At 42.4% G+C, this 22,959-nt stretch overlaps 1 protein-coding gene across 1 annotated transcript in view; it reads right to left on the bottom strand.

The window, feature by feature from the left end:
* The window catches only part of LOC122564765 (dual specificity testis-specific protein kinase 2-like), a 100,316-nt gene extending 91,617 nt beyond the window's left edge, over nucleotides 1-8,699 (bottom strand). The window contains exon 1 of the mRNA XM_043719953.1: nucleotides 8,659-8,699. The gene's annotated coding sequence lies outside the window, so the exon portion shown is untranslated. The remainder of the gene's footprint in view (nucleotides 1-8,658) is intronic.
* Nucleotides 8,700-22,959: the final 14,260 nt, after the last annotated feature.

The raw sequence follows: 22,959 nt of genomic DNA on the forward strand, positions 1-22,959 counted from the left end.
ATGAGCCAAGTGGCCTATTTCTGTTCCTCCGTCATATGATCTTACAATCTTTCAGCACAGTTAATGTGTCACATCCCAGCATGGATTTGTTATAAACAAATGGAAGCAAAGTCTGAGATATTGGAAGAGTATACAAAAAGAGTGAGCAAAGTTATGAACTTTAGGGAGTGTCTTTAAAGGATTCTGTTGCTGAAAAGCCAGAGAAAGATGCAATGACAAGTGGCTGTACCAGTCAGCTATTACTCAGGCCTGCATCCATCTCCTTCAATGAAAGTTGCAACATAGGTTGAACATAATGATGCTATGGAATGGGATATTGAACAATCCTATTCATCAGTTCCATTATACAACACCAGCTTCACTTTAACAGCTAGAAAACAGGTCAGTTTCTGGGCTGCTCCATTATAAGACATAGGAGTGGAAGTAAGGCCATTTGGCCCATTGAATCCACTCCATCATTTAATCCAGGCTGATGGGCATTTCAACTCCACTTACCCACAATCTCCCTGTTGCCCTTAATTTCTTGCAAGATCAAAAATTTATTATTCTCTGCCTTGAAGACATTTAACGTCCCAGCCTCCACTGCGCTCCGTGGCAATGAATTCCACAGGCTCACCGCTTTCTGGCTGAAGAACTGTCTCCTCATTTCTGTTCTAAATTGACCCCCTCTAATTCTAAGGCTGTGCCCATGGGTCCTAATATCCCCGCCTGACGGAAACAAATTCCCAGCGTCGACCCTTTCTAAGCCATACATTTCCTTGTAAGTTTCTATTAGATCTCTCCTCAACCTTCTAAACTCTAATGAATACAATCCCAGGATCCTCAGCCGTTCATCATATGTTAGGCCTACCATTCCAGGGATCATCCGTGTGAATCTCCGCTGGACACGCTCCAGTGCCAGTATGTCCTTCCTGAGGTGTGGAATCCAAAATTGGACACAGAATTCTAAATGGGACCTAGTTAGAGCTTTAAAAAGTCTCAGAGGCACATCACTGCTTTTATATTCCATCCCTCTTGAGAGAAATGACATTACGTTTGCGTTCTTAATCATGGGAATCCTGGACTAGCACTCCCAGATCCCTTTGTATTTTGGCTTTATGAATTTTCTCACCGTTTAGAAAATAGGCCATGCCTGTATTCTTTTTTTCAAAGTGCAAGACCTCGCATTTGCTCACGTTGAATTTGATCAGCCATTTCCTGGACCACTCTCTTAAGCAGTCTAAATCTTCCTGCAGCCTCCTGACCTCCTCAGTACTACCTGTCTGCCCACCTAACTCCATATCATCAGCAAACTTCACTCGAATGCCCCCAGTCCCTTCGTCCAAATCATTAATATATAAAGTGAACAGCTGTGGCCACAACACTGAACCCTGCAGGACACCACTTTTTTTTTCTGTTTTTCATATTAATGAAAAATCTTAATGAAAAATTTCATATTATGAGCCCATAGTCATTGCTGAAACCAACTAGTCTTGCTTTCCTTTCACCTCATGCTTGTCCATTAATCCTTTGTTCTTTTCCTCTTGACAGAAGTTTCTAATTGATGAGATACATTTTGATTCTTTCTTAAACTTTCACCCTGTTGTGATTAATCCCTTTAATAGTCACATCATTTACATCACACTTACACACAACTTTCAACAGAAGCCACCCCGTACTTTCTCTGACTGCCGCAAAATCTGTGCCAGGTATTTTCAGATAGTTGCAGAAATAGGAATCATTTCAGCAACATTCACACCAGCTCTTCAACATTTAGAAATAGCTCATATCACTCCTTGAAATCTGAAAAATTGGCGTAATTAACAAATTCCACTAAAATGCTCTACATTCACTATACAATGGTGCATTGCTGGAAAAATTAACACAACCCAACTGAACTAGAGTATTCCACCTGCAATATCAGTATCGTAATGCCTACTTCTGATTTTCTCCTGTGACTCTTAAAGGTTGTGACTCATGCTCAGTATTACAAGGAGGCTGGTGTGAGTTGGGGGGGAATGCACTTTCTATTATTTCAATCAATTCTTTTAGTGCATTTCTTATTGGCAGTTTTGATAGGATATTTGACCTTATAAAATTAATGCTTTCCTCACTTGAAGATGCGCAATTCACTCCCTAACTTTCCAGCGAGAAGGGAAACAGTGGGATTCATTTTTTTGCTGCCCTCTGTAGCCTGAGATTCTATGTCCAGTTATGATGACTCGACTACAGCGAACTCAGGACAGATCAGAGTTCTAAGCTGGTTTCTGGTTTCCATGGTTCAGTAATATCCCTCATCCAAGTTGTTCACTCACTGACCCATCAAAGAAGAAATCACCACTCAGTTGGCCACCTAATTCATGACTTAAAAGAAAATATGTGAGTTTGGCCTATTTAATCACAACCATGGAGACAGCTAATGTAATCAGTAGTATGTATAATCAGTATACCATGGTATTACTGAAAACACACTAACAATGGCTGGTATGTTTGTTACCTTCAGCACAAGATTTCTGACATTAAAACTCCATGAGGAAGATTTCATGAACACGTATTAAAGATTAAAGTGAATAAGAAAGAAGGCGTAATGGTGCTGTGGGAATATAAAAGTTAATTAATACAGGCTCTCTTGCCCAGTCTGAAATTCACCTTCTGCTTTAAACTCAGCAGAAAACTTGCTAAAACATTTAACACAACTGTAAACTTTTATTTAATCATGAACCTTTAACAGCTCAATCTTCTTGTCTTGGAACTATTCCTGAATATCACCAGTGAGCTCATCTGCAGCAGTTTCCCCCCTGCCCTCCCCGCTCTCACATCTCTTTTGTTTGATATTGCTGAATGAGAGCGCTGTTGCCCAGAACAGTGTTGTCTCTGTAATGGAGTTAGGTAATGTCACAGTCGGGAATATTAAGAGGCCCATTCACCAACATCTTTCCCCTGAAACTTTAAAAAACGGAAATACTTTGTATTGATGATGTCCATTTTTCAATAGATTTACATGAAGTAATTCAGAAAAATCAAGATTGTTTCCACTCATTTTCCCAGAATTTAGAGCTTCCTTTGCACATTCACACTACATAGAAGGTGCTAGGTTTCCTATTGTACCCATAAAGTACTTATAACTCAATTTTCCTTCAATTCTCAATACCCCAGTCTGCCTGTCAAATTCTATATTAGCAAGGCTAAATGAATGATGACTGCAATAGGAATCTATTAAAAAGTAATTTCAGTTCCACCTACAGTTTCACTTCATTCACAGCAATGTCAATATTTCACACAGCACTTTGCTTATATAAGTCAAGTAATATTTGGTGATCATAAATCCATATGTATAATCAGTTACTTTTTTAAAAAAGTAACCTGTTTACAACCTCCAACATTTAAGAACATGCCTGTGTAGACATTACTTTTTGTGCAGAATGTAAATGATTCGCTGCATGTTGAATTCACTGGCAATGCAATTCCTAAAATACCTGAACAGCACAATTGATTGTTGTATCAGGAATAATAAAACAATAAGAAAATAATATGTGTGGGTTGACAGTACTGGCCTAGTTAGGGTTATTATTATGTGATACCATATCACACTATCATCACTAGGTTGCTTTGGCAGCAGCACTGTAACATAGTAACATAGGAAACAGGAGCAGGAGTGGGCCATTCAGGCCTGTTGGGTCTGTCCCAACATTCAACTAGACCATGAATGATCTTCCATCTCAATGCCATTTTTCTGCATTATCTCCATATCCCAAAAATGATCTCTACCTTGAATACACTGACTGAGTCTCCACAGCAGCATTCCTTCTAAACTTCCTTTCCTTTGCATTACCTCCAACATCTATGACAGCAGCGACTTCCAGAATCAGAACTCAATGCGACCTTCACGTTGGAAGGGAGAATGCTTTTTCCAATATAACCTGTAGAGTTCTACAAAAATTTCATATGCTTCAATGAGATCAACTCTCCTTCCTTTATACTCCAGAGAAAACAAGCCGAAGGCAGGACATTGGTTAGGTTATTTTTGGAATATTGTGTGTAATTCTGGTCTCCCTCATATAGGAAGAATGTTGTGAAACTTGAAAGGGTTCAGAAAAGAATTACAAGGATGTTGCCAGGGTTGGAGGGTTTGAGCCACAGGGAGAGGCTGAACAGGCTGGGGTTGTTTTCCCTGGAGCATTGGATGCTGAGGGGTGACCTTAGAGAGGTTTATAAAACCATGAGGGGCATGGATAGGGTAAATAGACAAGGTCTTTTCCCTGGGGTGAGGGAGTCCAGAACTAGAGGGCATAGGTTTAAGGTGAGAGGGGAAACATTTAAAAGGGAACTAAGGGGCATGCTAAGCCACTTCAGAGAGTAGAGTCAACCACAGTTCCGAGATTCTGAAATCACACCTGATCAAACCAAGTAAGGGACAGTTTCTTTTACACTTGAGGATATCAGTGAGTCTCACAGGATTGTATAACAATTGACAATTGTTTTGTGGTCATAATTAGACTTTCAGTGGAGCTAAATACAAATTCCACCTTCTGTCATGCTGGGATTTCAATTCAGGCTCCCAGAATATTATTTGGGTCTCCAGATTACCATTTTGGTGAAAACACCACTAGGCCATTGTCTCCTCAATTTATATTAACACACTGGAAGGTGATTGTCCCAGCTGCCAAATGATTCCTCAAAGTTGTATTATACTGGCTTCAAACTGTAAAATGATTTCCTCGCTGACATCAGCACTGGCAACAGTGTGGCTCCAATTCCTGCACCAGGTCAGATTTCCAAGAAGGATTCTCCTTCTCAAACTCTCCCCTCACCTGAGACATAGTGATTCTCCGAGTAAGCCACCACCAGTTTTATCTGTCTAAAGAGAGAGAAGCCCGACGGTATGGTAAGACGATGGTGACTTTACCTTACTTCATTACTGCTGAACTCCACACCACCCAACTTCTCTGGCTGTGAGTGTGCTCAGCACTCAAGTCTGTCCATATCGAACAACAGTGTTGTTTTCATGCTGTTCGCACACAACAGTAGGAAAGGTCTGTTGACCCAAAACTATGGGCCAATTGCTGCAACTTCCAACTAAGTCATAGGTCGAATTTTACATTTCCGTTGGTGCTCTGAAATCCACCCGACAATTTGATCAGGATGGATTTCACAGTACCTAGAAATAATGCCGCTATGCACAATGTAAGCTCACCACTATTTTGCTAAGCCCTACATCTGTCAGTGATAATGATTCAACTTCTCTGCTGTTCATTTGAATCATTCTCTGGATTTACCGAATTGTGGTCTCCATTCTGACTACAAGAACCAAAATGAAACCGACACTGAAACATTAGCAGTTCACAGTGGAGAAACTAGGAAGCAAAAGTATCTGAGTTCCATGCTAATTAGAACTACTGTACAGCAATATCTCCCAAGGGATTTTAGAACAGGATACAGGTAATAGTAATGATACAGTGGAATAGCAGAAGTACTTTTTAAAGTGGACTCAAAGTACACTACTATGATAATAATTTACTTTGCAGCATAAGAGATTGGCATCTGACACATGCCTATCATGAATTTGGAGTTAGTATTAATTATTTTCTGGGTACATTTCATTAGTTTAAAACCATCAGTTTCACAATTGGGTGTTGGAATCTGTAAACTGATAAAAGTGCAGTTTTACTGATGTTCCTTTGTAGTGTGATGTAAGGTTTGTGGTTCATATATATTTTGATATCATTAATTTTTGGATTTTTGAATTTAGAATTAATGGCACATGGAATATTCATGTGTTTTATGGGGTTTAATGATTAACACAATTATTTCTGTAACTATGGTGATTTCTTTTAAAACAGTGACTTCCTGGAAAATAATGAGGATTTGTTTACACTGGAAAAAGTAACCAGCAATTAAAGTAAGCACTGTACTGTATCATGTTTTCCACTAGAAGATTTTGTATTTTTGGGTTTGCTTAGGGAAGCACCAACACTGAGAGACTAAGCATTATTGTTTCAGTTTGGGGTAGTGTTCCAGATGTCTTGGCTGAAGCTGAAGGTGTAAACCAGCTGCTCCTGAGAACAAGGACATAGTTTTAGGACTGATAAGAAAGAGGTTACATCAGTGACAGTAGTTTAATTTGTATGTTCCAGATCAGAAATATTTGATTAAAAAACTGAAAGGGCTTTTCTGAAGCTGAGAAAGTCTAAGCTCAGTTACATGAGGTTTCCAAGAAGAGGCAATCAGAGTTTCTTAAGTTATCGTAGCCACATTAAAATAAGACATATATATGTGAAATAGAAGTGAATTCCCTCTGGTGTGAGTACTGCAAAGGCAAGTTTTTTGGATTAATAGGAATTTTTACTTTGTTTTGAAATCTTTCAACTTCATTATAAGTGAATATTTTGGTTCATTGTATTTTATCTTCATTTCTTTTGCATGATAAACGTATGTTTTATTGTTAAACCCAAATCAGCAGTTTTGCATGTTTCAGTGAAAGACAATCTCATTTAAACCAATAAAGACAGATTTCAGTCTAGGATCTGACTTGTCCAATAATAACAGGAGTTGGGATCATAACAGTAGTTGTATAATAGTTATGTTCATGCTTCTGTATTGCCTTGACATTGAATTGTCACTAACAACTTACATTTATCTAATAGCTTTAACATCGTGGAACATCCAACATTGTTTAACAGGAAAATTACCAAACAAAAGTTGACACCAGTCACATTACAATATATTCAGAGAGCTTGGTTACAGATGTAAGTTTTAACAAAGCATCTTAAAATAGGAAACAGAAACTTGAAAGGGTTCAGAAAAGATTTACAAGGATGTTGTCAGGGTTGGGGGATTTGAGCTATAGGGAGAGATTGAATAGCCGAGGGCTGTTTTCCCTGGAGCATCAGAGGCTGGGGGGAACCTTATAGAGGTTTATAAAATCATCAGGGTCATGGATAGGATAAATAGACAAAGTCTTTTCCCTGGGGTGGGGGAATCCAGAACTAGAGGGCATTGGTTTAAGGTGAGAGGGGAAAGATATAAAAGAGACCTAAGGGGCAACTTTTTCGCGCAGAGGGTGGTACGTGTATGGAATGCACTGCCAGAGGATGTGGTGGAGGCTAGTACAATTGCAACATTTAAGAGGCATTTGGATGGGTATATGAATAGGAAGGGTTTGGAGGGATATGAGCTGGATGCTGGCAGGTGGGACTAAATTGGGCTGGGATATCTGGTTGGCTTGGACAAGTTGGACTGAAAGGTCTGTTTCAATGCTGTACGTCTCTATGACTCTATGAGAAGCCAAGAATCAGAGAGATTGGGAGAAGGAATTCCAAAGCGCAGATCCTCAGAAGCTGCAGTGTGGCCACTCTTGGTGAAGATTCAAACTGTGAATCAGGATAAGTGAGTTGGAGGCACCAGAGGTTACAGCATTGTAGAACCGGAGATTGTAAAGTTAAAGAGGGGTGATAGACTTGAAATCAAGGTTGAGGATTTTAAAGTCAAGGTTTTGCTCAAATTGGAGTCAATACATGTCTGCAATAGGTAAGTGGGACTTAATGAGAATTAAGAGATGCGCAGCTAAGTTTTGGGTGATCTTAAATATATGGAATGTGGAATAGGTTGAATAATTAAATCTGTGGGCGGTACAGTGGCATAGTGGTTAGCACTGCTGCTTCACAGCGCCAGAGACCCGGGTTCAATTCCCGCCTCAGGCGACTAACTGTGTGGAGTTTGCACGTGGGTTTCCTCCGGGTGCTCCGGTTTCCTCCCACAGTCCAAAAATGTGCAGGTTAGGTGAACTGGTCATGCTAAATTGTCTGTAGTGTTAGGGATAAATGTAGGGGAATGGGTCTGGGTGGGTTGCGCTTTGGCGGGTCCGTGTGGACTTGTTGGGCTGAAGGGCCTGTTTCCACACTGTAAGTAATCTAATCTAAAGATAACAAAAGAAGAATGATTGTTTCTTCAAGGGATCAGCCTGGATAATGAAGATCCTGATTTCCCAACACCCAGTCACAGATTTGGAGTGGAATTTGTCACTATAGACTTGAGCAAAAGGTGGTAACTGTCTAATGTCTAATCAGGTATAGATCTACATTTGGTGCATGTTAGTAAAGGCCACTATTGTGAAAAATGAAGCAGATGTTACTTATGCATTAACAACTAGCAACCTCGCACCGTTGACGCTCTCTGCCTATGCAAATCCCCGAGGCTATTTTCCTTCATATTTTGGAAAAGGGCACTTTGAAATATCTCCGATCAAGTAAAATGCTCTCTATTAATCTGGATAGAAAGAATTCGCAGTCTTTTTTTTTGTTCCCAATCAATGCACAGCCTTGGCGGTGGTGCACTGACCCAGCAGAACACAGATTGTACTGGAGGCATTAGGGATGTCAATTTGATCATGCAATTTACACACAAGCAAATTTACATTTATAGTGCCTTCTTAACTTTAAACTGAGACCTGACTCCGGTGAGTTTCGGCACCCGTTTCTGAGCTCTTACTGTTAGCAAGGCACTAGAACTATTATTCCTGATCATCATTAGACTTTACCGTTACTGTGGTGTAAAAGAACAAAAGGTTGTAAACACTTTTAACGATGCGATACATCGATCACCCCAATTCTAAGATCGGAGGTGACGGGATAAACACAGAAAGTTTGGGTCGCAAATCGAAAGCCGGCTTCTCAAACCTACCCCAGACGGTAAGTGGCAAGAGCCGGCAGCTTCAGTCCCTGTCTCCTCTGTTCCAAGTTGAGTTCGATCTCGGTGTCAAACGCCCGCAGTGGGGGGAAATCTCCTCCCGGTTCACAGCCCCAAGATGTTTTGGGGCGGGGGCATTGCCGAGGGCATGGCTGGCGGGGGATCCGAGCCCAGGGGCAGAAGCGGACTGGCCCAGGCGCGGTCAGCTAGTTGTGATGCCGGAGCCGCATTCCCCCGGGCTCCGCTCTCCCACGTTGTCCGAGAAACTCCGGCTTGAGCTCTTCCCTTTCGCCGCTCACAAGAACACGGTCGGATCACAGCATTCAGCGCATGTCACCCACAGCGCCGGGGCTGTACTTCTCCACAGCCATTCACACAGGCACACACTGCGTGCTCGTTTATTGCCGGTAGTCTCCAAAACCCAATCGAGAAATGAAATCTAAACCGACAGAGGTAAGACCGGCCTGAAATTACAAACATCAATGGGACAAGCTGTTTTGGTTTTGTTTTCTACCCTCGACAATCCCGAGCTGATGGTATAAGTCTCACCTTCCTCACTGACACTCCAACATTGCTGCTTCCATCCCTCAGTCTTGTAGTCAGCGGCTCACAGTCCACTCAACCCTCATCATTACATCCTTGTCTCCTCTCTATCACCTCCTCCAGCCTTGAAAGCCCTCCAACAATCCGAGGTCTCTTTCCTTCTCGAACTGTGCCTCAGTCCCTAGCAATCTGACCTCTGAGCCAAAAGGTTCCAGTGTCCACTTCTCCCCCCACCTTTATGTACACAAATCAAGGCTGATACTTGGTAGTGTCCAGAAGGTGCTGCCTTGTAGGAAGCACCACATTTTAAACATTTTAAGCTGGGGCATTGGGTATGTGGAAAAGGTCTCATGCCTGAGGAGCAGGGGTGTTATTTTCAACATCATAGCCAATATTTATCCTTCATTTAAATCAGAAAATAATACCGAAAATTAAAGCAGAAAGTGCTGGAGAAACTCAGCAGCTCTGGCAGTATTTATAGAGAGAAGTACAGTTAACTGGCAGAATATCCCCAACTCCTGAATAACATGGCCAATGACTCGATCAAGAAAATGGGATTCACAATGTCACGAAGCAAGGTCCAACTTCAAAACGAGATGTGAATCTCACCAGTGGTGGCAAAAAGGCTTTTTTTGAATGCATTATCATCTTATGATTATCTCATTTTACCTCATTTACATGAAGTTGTAGTTCTTCCAGACAGTGGCGTGAAACTAGACAGCAACACTTCCCAACACTAGACTGGGTCCCCCGGAGCCCCACAAGCACTTGCCCTTCTGGGTCTGTATCTTGGCTGACACTCCTCTCATCTCAGGACATGCATGCACCATGCACAGTGACCATCTGCAACACCCCCCCCCCCCCCCCAAATCTGCAGATGTTGGTATCAGACATACGTATCATGACATATTTCCCTCTTACTTGGAATACAATTCACTATTTCAATACCACAGTTCACTGACATTTGACATTGCAGTGCTGCTAGCAAACTGCTTTGCACCAGGGACAGACACTCATCTCATACAGGGTGCATCTCAGGGCTATAAGCTTTTTCCTTAGCACTCACTCATTTTGTGCATCTACTTGGACGCAAACAGCATATTTGCTTTGTCTTGCTTTTTGTGCATTACTTCTCACAAAATACTTAAGGCATTGCCTTGTCTTTGAGCACAACCACAAAGCCAGGCAGCTTGTCATGGTTGTGGGAAGTAATCAGTCGAAAAGGTGAGGCATATTGTTTTATAGCACTATGCTATGTTAATGCCATACCTACAACATCCGCTAGCAGCTTATGCAGCAAGCTCACTGAATGTCCTTCAATGAAATGGCCAAGTCTAATTGTCTTCAGTCAAGGGGGACTGTGGCCAATCAGAGGACATTGCTACTGTTAGTCAAGAACAGCATCTGATTTCTGTCCAGAGACTTGGACATGGTCAGGCAGCCACTCGGTGCATTTCAAGGTCAGGGCATCCATGTCACTACAGTTCTGTGAGTAGGCCACAGTCAGTTCTGGTGGAAGTAGTCCAGAATTGGTGGTAACTCATTTGGGGACCTTCACAGATATCAGTCAGGAGTCTGGTCAGTCAGCAGCAAAATTCCCTCTCATTATTTTTCTGCTGCGTGAACCTCCAAGGACTGTGTATGTTAACGGCTTCCAAAGCTGGAAGTCTAGAACAGTATAGCACATTACAAGCTCTTCAGCCCTCATTGTTATGCCGAGCTTTTATCCTACACTAAGATCAAACTAACCTACATACCCTTCATTTAACTATCATCCATGTGCCTATCCAAGAGTCGCTTAAATGTCCCTAATGTATCTGACTCTACTCCCACTGCTGACAGTGCATTCCTTGAACGCACCACTGTCTGTGTAATGAACCTATCTGTAACATCTCCCCTAAATCTTCCTCCAATCATCTTAAAATTATGCCCCCTCTTGATAGCCATTTCCGTCCTGGCATAAAGTCTCTGGCTATCCACGCCATATATGCCTCTCATCATCTTGAACAGCTCTATCAAGTCACCTCTCATCCTTCTTTCCTCCAATGAGAAAAGCCTGAGCGCCCTCAACCTTTCTTCATAAGACATGCCTTCCAGTCCAGGCAGCATTCTGGTAAATCTCCTCTGCACCCTCTCTAAAGCATCCACCTCCTTCCTATAATGAGGTGATCACAACTGAATACAATATTCCAAGTGTGGTCTAACCAGCACTTTATAGAGCTGCAGCAGAACCTTGCGGCTCCTAAATGCAATCCCCCTGCTAGTGAAAGCCAACATACCATATGCCTTCTGAACAACCCTAACAACTTTGGGTGGCAACTTTAAGGGATCTGTGGAACTCGACACCAAGATCCCTCTGTTCCTCCACACTGCTAAGAATCCTGCCTAACCCTGTAATCTGCATTCAAATTTGACCTTCCAAAATTAATCACCTCACACTTTTCCAGGTTGAACTCCATCTGCCAATTCGCCGACCAGCTCTGCATCTTGTCAATATCCTGCAATCTACAACAACCCTCCACACTATCCACAACTCCACCAATACATTAGATTCATGCTATCAGCAAATTTACTAACCCACCCTTCCACTTCCTCATCCAGGTCATCTATAAAAATCACAAAGAGCAGAGGTCCCTGAACAGATCCCTGCGGAACACCACTGATCACTGAGCTCCAGGCTGAATACTTTCCATTTGTTACCACCCTCTGTCTTCTACGGGCCAGTCAATTCTTTATCCAGACAGCCAAATTTCCCTGTATCCCATGCCTCCTTACTTTCTGAATAAGCCTACCATGGGGAACCTTATCAAATATCTCGCTAAAATCCATGTACACCACATCCACACTCTACCTTCATCAATATGTTTTGTCACAACTTCAAATAATTCAATAAGGCTTGTGAGGCATGACCTGCTCCTCACAAAGCCATGCTGACTACCTTTAACTAATCTATGATTTTCCAAATAATCATAAATCCAGTCTCTCAGAATCCTCTCCAATAATTTTCCCACCACTGATATAGGACTGACTGGTCTGTAATTCCCAAGGTTATCCCTATTCCCTTTCTTGAATAAGGGAATAACATTTGCCAGTCTCCTATCATCTGGTACTACTCCAGTGAGGGCGCAAAGATCATCGTCAAAGGTGCAGTAATCTCTTCCCTTGCTTCCTGTAGTAATTTTGAGTATATCCCATCTGGCCCAAGGGACTTTTCTATTCTCATGTTTATCAAAATTTTCAGCACATCCTCCTTCTTAACATCAACCTGTTCGAGCATATCAGCCTGTTTCACGTTGTCCTCACAAATAGCAAGATCCCGCTCACTAGTGAATACTGAAGCAAAGTATTCATTAAGGATCTCCCCTACCTCCTCCAATTCCAGGCACAACTTTCCTCTGCTATCCCTGATGGCCCTCTGGCCATCCTCTTATTCCTCACTTAAGTGTAGAACACCTTGGGATTTTCCTTAATCTTACCCACCGAGGCTTTCTTGTAGCCCCCTTGTAGCTCTCCTAAGTCCATTATTCAGTTTCTTGCTGGCTACCTTGAAACCATCTAGAGCCCTGTCTGATCCTTTCTTCCTCAACCTTAAGTAAACTTCCTTCTTCCTCTTGACTAGATGTTCCACATCTCTTGTCATCGAAGGTTCCTTCACCCTACCTTCCTTCCTTGCTTCAGCCTGAGCAGAACCTCCAAGTGGTTGCATGGCCACATAGCTTAGAGTGAATGTAAGTCAGCAGTAGAGACTGTCATTCCAAGTCAGTCAGGAGATGGGCCACTGTCGTCCTTGGGGACTGTTCATGAAAGTGAAAGGGGCCACTCCTGTGATGGTCAGGTTGAGGAAGCCTGTTCTGGGTCTTGGAGACAGCATGCTGGGATGCAGAGGAGACAATAATTGTGAAGAGAGGCAACTCAACACATGAGGGTGAAAGATGATTAGAGTGTTGGAGGGAGAAGGTAGAGTCATCAATGGTGACCATCTCTGTGGCTTCAGTGGGGTGGGGCTGGTCAAAGCATCCTGATGATTGGTAATAACTAAACGAGAGTCTAGGGCTCAGTGGGAGATGACAAGTTAAAAATAAAAGTTGGGTGGGAGAGTGTGGAAGCTCAAACGTATTGGAGACAACAGGGAGTGCAAGAAAAGTTAAGATTTGGGTGAGGGTGGTTAACCTAGGTTGATAAGCTGACCCTTGGCTCAATCTATGAAGTGCTACTCATTTTGATTTCCAACCTCATTTGATTTGCAAATGCACAATAGAAAATGGCTGCCACCACAACTGGAATGGGTGGAGTGTATTTTTGTTTAGTATCTGAGGGAGCAGGCTCTATTTGTGGGTTATATGAATCTGTTCAACAGACAATTGCTTTAATTAGACATTTACTTAGTACTGATTAAAGACAACTATAATTACAGAAATCTGGACATGTACCGCATGCAGTGATCAACTCTGTCAAATGTATATGCTGGCCAGAAACAATCTTGACCACTTGGAAAGAAGATCTAGAGATAAATGCAGGGGCTTTTGTTGAGGTTCATCCCAATTAACTCTGTGATGCAGGCCTCTGTGCTGTATGGGCTGTTCCACAGGACACAGAAACAGACAAGCATCAATTGTGCTTAGATGACCATCAGCTTGGTGAAAAGCACTCTCTTAGTCTGCCCAAAACTTCTTGGCCTTCAAATGTAAAGAACTGACCTCGCCTGAGTGTTGCAGACTGCCACATTCCAAGGTCGAGGAGTAAGTGCTGAGGGACACACTAAAGCTTGGGGCAAAGGTACAGTGGAGAGAGACCATTATATAAGTTCTTTCTACCTAAGTGTAACAAGGGTCCTTTCAGTTGTCAGACCATGCCAGTGCCTCAAAATGGACACAAATAGTTCCCTGTATAAGTAGACAATGCCTGTTTTGCAACTGCAGAGAAGATCTGAGAAATGCTAAAATTCCAATGTTTTGTTCTTTTTTTCTGCAAAGACTGTACGGACATGATTTAGAAACTTTGTACAGGGCGACCCCCCCATATCCAGTGAATCGTTTTCCACGGTTTCCCATGGCCTGAACGTATTATAGGGAACATGCTGGAACCAGGAGGCTGCCAGGAAGGTTCAGTTCCCACTTAAATGAATGGCTTCACTCCCTTCTGCAGTTTCAGGCTTCTGTGGTAGGTCGTGGAGTATATCTCCCACGGATACAGGGAAACTACTCTATGTACTTATAAATGATTTTATGATTAAAGTTTAGTTTTGAAATTAAAAATCTTAACCATATCGCTGATATTACAAAATTGACATAGTCATCTCTGTGAATCAGAAGTAATTATAGATGACCTTTAAATTGCCACCTTGACCACAATTCACAAAGACAATCCAAGGTCTCACAGGCTTTACTCTCACCTTGAACTGTAATGCTTTAACAGCATGCTTTTATATGCAATGGTGCCTTTCTTCAATTTGAGAGTGGTGGGGGTGAGTGAACAAGGTAATTCTACTGCACTTAACAATCTCCAATTGTATTTGTGCAACATGACTTGTGCTGCATACATTGGAATAAGAGCCCTATGTCAAAGTCCATGTGCAGGCATCCCATAGCCACTCGTCATAATTTATCATGACCCCCACTGCATTGAGGACAATACTAAATAGTAAGTTGTGTTTGATCTGACTGCTGACTGCTCACGATGAGTTGACTTTATAGAGGTTTATAAAATCATGAGAGGCATGGACGGGGCCTTTTCCCCGGAGTGGTCATGTCCAAACTAGAAGGCATAGGTTTCAGGTGAGATGGGAAAGATTTAAAGGGACCTAAGAGGCAAATTTTTCAGTCAATGGGTGGTGCGTGTATGGTGGGGGCAGGTATAATTGCAACATTTAAAAGGCATCTGAACGGGTATATGAATTGGAAGGGATTAGAGAGATATGGGCCAAGTGCTGGCAAGTGGGATTAGATGTATTAAGGGTATCTGGTCGGCATGGACAAGATGGACCGTTAGGTCTGTTTCCATGCTCTATATCTCTATGACTCTAATACTAAGGAGCTGTTTTCCTTCAATGTTCCCTGGTTTATTGCAACCATGAGCAATGGATCTGGCCAAAAACAGGGGTTAATGCCACTTTGTTTAGGGTGCAACAGAGGCATAGAGAATCACCAGCAAACCCAGGACCAGCAGCAGCCAAACATGCACAAGCACAATGTTTTTTGCATTACACCAGTGAATACACTGAAAAAAAGTACTTCATTGGCAGTAAAGTACTTTGACATATTCAATGCATGTGTAAAATGCTGTATAAATGTGTCTTTTCTTCTTTGTTCTTTTAGGTCTCTATTAATTTCTTTATTTCTCTAATGGTGATTGTGGCATTAAGTGCACAGACCCCTCCCCCCCCCACCCCCAACCTCTCAGTGTCTGTTTTCAGATGTTGCTTTAAACGTCTGCTCACTTGCACTTTTGAGCTGCTTCTATAGATTTACATGAATATGTTTCTCATTCAAGTTCCATGAAGCAGCTTGAGATATTTTAATACTTTAAAAGCACAATATAATAGTTAATTGTTGTTGCTCTTGTAGGTGCTGTATCATGAGAGATTTGGTTGCATGGATTCAAATCCTGGACTCCAATCCTGGACTCCAATCCCAGATGTGAAAGCCTCAGGGAGACCTGCAGTCATCTTCATCAAAGACTGAGACATTTGTGTCACTTTACCCCCTCCTCTGGTCATAGAGTTCTATTGCAAGCATTAGAACAGTTTTCATCATCCATAAAAGACAAGCTGGAGACACTGCATGTAAAATATCATTCTATGTTCAGAATCATTTCCTTTATGGAATTAGTTCTTCTGGTTCACTTTACAATATCATGCTAAAAGATAAGAGTTTGACTGTCCTTTGGAATCCATGCTCTTGATAATGGGTCAAATTTTACCAGGTGCTCAGAATAGAATGTGCAGATAAATGGAAGTGGGGGTCTCACAAGGAATTTTTTTTAATGAGGTAGAAATGAATGTCACATTTACTCTTCTTCTCAATTTGTTGGGAGGAAGTTTCTAAAGGCAGTGTGCCCATCAGCAGTGGGAAACTAATTTAGGTGCAGATATTTCTGGGGGCAATGGAATGTTTTCAGTGGTGCCCTGGAGCTCCACAGTGATGGCAGTTTATCGTTGCTGAGGAGACAACTACACAATGGGAAGTCAGAGTGTCATAAAGGTGATTTGTAATCTGCATGTTAATGGCATAAACTGACAAGCTTGACCACAGAGACTTGCAGTTGCATGATCATCACATTGAGACAAGTGCTGGTGGTGAAGATATCATCCTGCAGAAAAATCTAGTTCTTAAAAGGAAGGAAATTAAATGAAAGATGGACAAACTCAGCTATTATGGCAGCATCTGTGGAGAGAGAAATAGAGTTAATATGAATCCTTCTTTAATTTCAAATTTTCAGTAGTGGTCTGCTTTTATTTTAGATCTGAAAATATTATCACCTCAACATAAACTACTTTGTTCACACTCCAAAAGCACACAGACCAGCATAATAGTCACAATTTGACTAACAATTGCCTAAGAGTCGCAGTACCTGCTAAATACGTGGACCAGCCCAAAATAAATTATTTGCGAAAGTGAGGACTACAGATGCTGGAGATTAGAGTGGTGCTGGAAATGCACAGCGGGCCAGGCAGCATCTGAGGAGCAGGAAAATCAACGTTTCGGGCAGGAGCCCTTCATCAGGAATGAGGCTGCAAGCCTCGAGGTGGAAGATAAATGGGAGAGGGTGGGGCTGGGGAGAAGGTGGTTGGGAGTGCAATAGGTGGATGGAGGAAGGGGTAAAAGTGATAGATCGGAGAGGAGGGTGGAAAGGAAGATTGACAGGTCATGAGGATGGTGCTGAGCTGGAAGGTTGGAACTGGGGTAAGGTGGGGGGAGGGGAAATGAGGCCCTGGGGTTGAAGTGTTCCAAGGCGGAAAATGAGGCATTCTTCCTCCATGTGTCGGGTGGTGAGGGAGTGGCGGTGGAGGAGGCTCAGGACCTGCATGTCCTCGGCAGAGTGGGAGGGGGAGTTGAAATGTTCGGCCATGGGGCAGTGAGGTTGATTGGTGCGGGTATCACAGAGATGTTCCCTGAAGCGCTCTGCGAGAAGTTGTCCAGTCTCCACATGTCAAGGATACCACATTGGGACCAATGGATGCAATAAATGACATTTGTGGCAGTGCAGGTGAAACTTTGATGGATATGGAAGGCTCCTTTAGGGTGTTGGATGGTGCTGAAGGGGGAGGTGTGGGCGCATGTTTTGCAATTCCTGCAGTGGCAGGGGAAGGTGCCAGGAGTTAAGTGTGGTTGTTGGGGTGGTGGACCATGTAGTCACGGAGAGAACTATCTTTGTGGAAAGTGGATAGGGGTGGGGAGCAAAATAAACTACTGGTGGTGGGGTCCATTTTAGGTGGCGGAAATGTCGGCGGATGATGCGGTTTATGCGGAGGTTGGTGAGGTGGAAGGTGAGGACCAGGGGGGTTGGAGGGGTGGGGTTTGAGGGCGGAGGTGCGGGACATGAACGAGATGCGTGGGGGGGGCACCTTCAACGACATGGGAGGGGAAATTACGGTCATTAAAGAAGGAGGCCATCTGGTGGAACTGGGCGGAGGCAGAGGAATTGGGAATGCGGAATAGCATTTTTGCAGGATGTAGGGTGGGAGGAGGTGCGATCCAGGTAGCTGTGGGAGTCGGTGGGTTTGTAAAAAATGTCGGTGTTGAGTCGGTTGTCGTTGATGGAGATGGAGAGGTCCAGGAAGGGGAAGGAGATGTCTGAGATGGTCCATGTGAATTTAAAGTCGGGGTGGGATGTGTTGGTGAAATTGGTGATCTGCTCAACCTCCTCACGGGAGCACGAGGTGGCGCCGATGCAGTCATCACTGTAGCAGAGGAAAAGGCAGGAAGTGGTGCCGGTGTAACTATAGAAGATGGACTGATCTACATAGCTGGCAAAGAGACAGACATAGCTGGGGCCCATAAGGATGCCCATGGCCACCCCTTTCATCTGGAGGAGGTGGGAGGATTTGAAAGAGAAATTGTTGAGGGTGAGGACCACCAACAATTTCTCACTCCCCTTCCTACTCTGTGGAGGACATGCAGGTCCTGGGCCTCCTCCACCGCCACTCCCTCATCACCTGATGCCTGGAGGAAGAACGCCTCATCCTCCGCCTGGGAAGCTTTCAACCCCAGCACATCAATGTGGACTTTACCAGCTTCCTCATTTCCCCTTCCAAAAATAAATTCTGTCTTTTCATCTTGGAATCCTTTTTGAAAGCAGGAATTTGTTGAGCAATTTAACAGCAAGAAAGATGTTGTAGTGGAGAATTTGGACTCAGACAAATAGCTAGTTATAAAGAAGAGGGTTTTTTTCAGTCATGGATGGTGGAAGTTAATGAGGATCAAGGAGTGAATGTTGAGGAAGACATGAATGTGATTAAATAGAACATTTACAAACTACATAAAGAGTAACCATTTGCTGACGGCATGATAATTTTATGCACAGACTTGTCTTTGTGTATGCATGATAGTCGAGGCAATGAAAACTATTCTATGTAAATGTATATTGTCTTTTTCTTGTCAATAATCAAGGTCTAAGAGGGAATCAGATCTTTTGGGAATGAGGCCTGAGGTAAATAAATCACCTGGACCAGATGGGCTACATCCCACTACATATCTGCCCATGTCTGCCCCTAACTCTCTTGATGTTCTGGTATGCTGCTGGTGTCTTCCAATGTGAAAACAGATGCAAAGTACCTATTCTGTTCCTCCATCATTTATTTTCTTCCCATTTCTCCCCATTACTACTTCTCCTACCCAAATTTCCAGTGGTCCAATATTCACTCTTGCATCTCTCTTAACTTTTAGAGATGCAAAAAAAACTCTTGCAATCCTCATTTATGTTATTAGCTAGTTTACCCTCATATTTCATTTTTTTCCCCGTTTATATCTTTATTAAGTGCCCTCTGCTAGTTTTTAAAGGCTTCCCACCAACCTTCACCACAATGTATGTTTTTGTTTTGCTTTTCTGCTGTCCCTTACTTCCTTTATCAGCCATGGTTGTCTCATTCTCCCCTCAGTACATTTCTTCTTCCTTGGGATGAGTTTCTGCTGTACCTCCCAAATTAGCCCCAGAAACTCCTGCCATTGCTGCTCCACTATCTTCCCTGCTAGGCTCCCCTTTCAACCAACTCTGGCCAGCTCCTACCTCATATCTTTGGAGTTACTTTTACTCAATTGTAATACTGTTACATCTGATTCCAGCTTCTCCCTCTCAAACTGCAGTTTGAATTCTATCATATTATGGTCACTGCCCGTTAGAGGTTCCTTCACCTTAAGCTTCTTAACCAAGACTGCCTCATTACAAATCACCAAATCCAGAATTGCCTGTTCCCTAGTGAGCTCTCTCACAAGCTGTTAAAAAAAAACTGTCTTGTAGACATTCCACAAATTCCATTCCTTGGGATCCACTACCAATCTGATTTTCCAGTTGACCTGCATATTGAGGTATCTTGCGATTATTGCAATAGTGTCTTCCTGAAGAAGGGCCTGTGCCCAAAACGTCGAATCTCCTGTTCCCTGGATGCTGCCTGACCTGCTGTGCTGTTCCAGCAATAAAGTTTCAACTTTGATCTCCAGCATCTGCAGACCTCACTTTCTCCTCTTTCTTCTATGCCTTTTCTATCTGCTGATTTATTTTCTTCCCTAAATCCTGACGAGTACACCTGTACACAACTCCAATCAAAGTCTTTTTTTCCCTTTTGCAGTTTCTCAATTTTGCCCACACAGATTTTACACCTTCTGATTCCATATAATTTCTTGCCTTTGATTTAATTTCATTTCTTACTAACTCCTCTGCCCATCTCTCTGTCCTTTTGATAGGATGTGTATTCCTGGATATTTAATTGCTGGCCCATTTAGCAGTGGGTATGCCATTGAATGTCAAAGGGTGATTGTCAGATTCTCTCTTGTTGAAGACGTTCATTGTTTGGCACCTGTGTGGTACAAATGTTTCTTACCATTTATCAGTTCAGGCTAGATATTATCTAGGACTTGCTTCCCACAGATACACATTTCTTCAATATCTAAGGTGGTTTGAATGGCGCTGAACACAATCATCAGTAAACATCCTCACATATGACCTTACAATGGAGTTATACAGGGTCAAAAATATTTATCTGTAAGTAAAGCTTATGGAGTTAAAATTTGAAGAATAATGATAGAGGCTTACCAGACACACTGGGGGTAAAAAAGAGAGATATGGAAAAAATCAGAGTAATGACTTTCTTGGAAGGAATTCAAGTGGATGTTTTGTTTAGAATGAGGCATGGATCAGTTCAATGTAAATGGCAGATACCAAACATGAAGCAGACAGAATGCGTTCTAGAACAACAGTAAGAGAAATGGTTCACCAATGAGCAACATTGGGTGAGGCACTGGAGAGACAATTTATCCAAGTTGGATCGGAAGAGTAAAATGTTAAGGTATTAAAAAGGGACAGAGGCTTTGAGTGAAGGGAAAGGAAAAGAAAATGGTACAGCGCTAAAAGGCAGCTGACAAATAAGTAGTGGAGCAGATCATGATATGGTGATTCATCAATCACACTATCAGTGGCTTGAAGTCTATGAATGGTGAGGGTGTACATGCAAATGAATGCAGTGCGCATTGATCAGCAAAATAATGGATAGGATTGGATGACAAGTGGAGAAAATTATTGATATAATGAACAGTGTGGGCAGTGGCTTAAAGCACTGAAACATTTAAGCTACTGAGAAATGATCAGTAAACCATCAGCTGCGTGACAGATTTGAAAGTATTTTAGGCAGCTGGGAACAAAGTGCACCTTACCAGGCTATATAATAAATGCTCATAGTTTCCTGAACTTATCTCCACAGAATAAATTTAGATGCAGCATCATAAAGCAACAACTAGATTTGTGGAGGGAAAGCAGAGTTAACGTTTGGGTCCAGTGAAACCTTCTGCAGAATTTCTGCTTTTGTTCCTGGTTTCCAGCATCTGCAGTTCTTTGTATTTTTTTTGGTTTAGTAACATATTATGTTTGTTAGATTCTTGTAGTTGAGTTTATAATCCAATTAAACAGTGGACTATGAATCTAGTACAAGCTTTTCCTGTAATCAAATAACTCATGGGAATTAAACAGAATTTTTAAATTTGTTCTGTGGAATGTGGGCATCGCTGGCTGGCCAGCATTTATTGCCCATCCCTCGTTACCCTTAAGAGGATGGCAATGAGCTCTACTTTTGAACCACTGCAGTTCATCTGCTGTTGAGTTGATCCACAATGCCATTAGGGGGCGGAATTCCAGGATTTTGACCCAGTGACATTGAAGAAACGGTGATGTATTTCCAAGTCAGGATGGTGAGAGGCTTGTAGGGGAATTGACGGTGGTGGTGTTCCCATACATCTGCTGCCCTAGTCCTTTTATATGGAAATTGTCATGTGTTTGGAAGGTGCTGTGTGTGAGGGGTTTTGGCGAATTTCTTCAGTGCATCTTGTAAATAGTACACACTGCTCTGACTGAGTGACTGAGATGGTGGAGGGACTGGATGTTTGTGGATACAGTGCTAATCAAGTGGGCTACCTGGATGGTGTCAAGCTTCTTAAGGGTTGGTGGGGCTGCACTCATGCAGACAAGTGGAGAATCATAGAGATGTACAGCACAGAAACAGACCCTTTGGACCAACTCGTCCATGCTGACCAGATATCCCAACCCAACCTAGTCCCACCTGCCAGCACTTGGCCCATTTCCCTCCAAACCATTCCTATTTATATACCCATCCAGATGCCTTTTAAATGTTGCAATTGTACTAGCCTCCACCACTTCCTCTGGCAACTCATTCCATACATGTACCACCCTCTGAGTAAAACCGTTGTCTCTTATGTCTCCTTTATATCTTTCCCTTCTCACCCTAAACCTATGCCCTTTAGTTCTGGACTCCCCCACTGCAAGTATTCCATCACACTCCGGACTTGTGACTTGTAGATGGTGGATAGGCATTGGGGAGTCAGGAGCTGAGTTATTTGCTGCAGTATTCCTACCATCTGATCTGCTCTTGGTGACACTATGTTTATGTGGTGAGTCCAGTTGAGTTTCTGATCAATGATAACTCCCAGGATATTGGTAGTGGGATATTCAATGATGGTAAGACCAGTGAATGTTGAGGGGCAGTGTTAAGATTGTCTCTTATTGGTGATGGTCATAGCCTGACATTTGTTTGGCATGAACGTCATTTGCCACTTGTCAATCCAAGCCTGGATATTGTCCAGCTCTTGTTACATTTGGACATGGACTGCTCAAGTATCTGAGGAGTCACAAATGGTGCTGAATATTGTGCAATGATCAGCAAACATCCTCACTTCTGACCTTATGATGGACGGCAGGTCATTGGAGGGAATGAATTTAAATCAACCATATTGGAAGAATATTCAAATAATCAGTAAAATCAATGTGAAGTAGGTTATTTTGTTTACATTTAGAAAGAATAGTTATTTTAAGTTTTTTTTATTATTGCAGTATTTATCTGGTCCAATATGATCTAGAACAATCTCAGATAAAGAGACAAAACAGAAATAAAAGGAACCTAAAGGGCAACCTTTTCACACAGAGGGTGGTGCATATATGATTTGAGCTGCCAGGGGATTTGGTGGAGGTTGGTACAATTACAATATTTAAAAGGTATTTGGATGGGTATAAACAGAAATTGCTGGAAAAACT

Source organism: Chiloscyllium plagiosum, chromosome 30 (assembly GCF_004010195.1).
Source record: "Chiloscyllium plagiosum isolate BGI_BamShark_2017 chromosome 30, ASM401019v2, whole genome shotgun sequence".
NCBI classification, from domain to species: Eukaryota; Metazoa; Chordata; class Chondrichthyes; order Orectolobiformes; family Hemiscylliidae; genus Chiloscyllium; species Chiloscyllium plagiosum.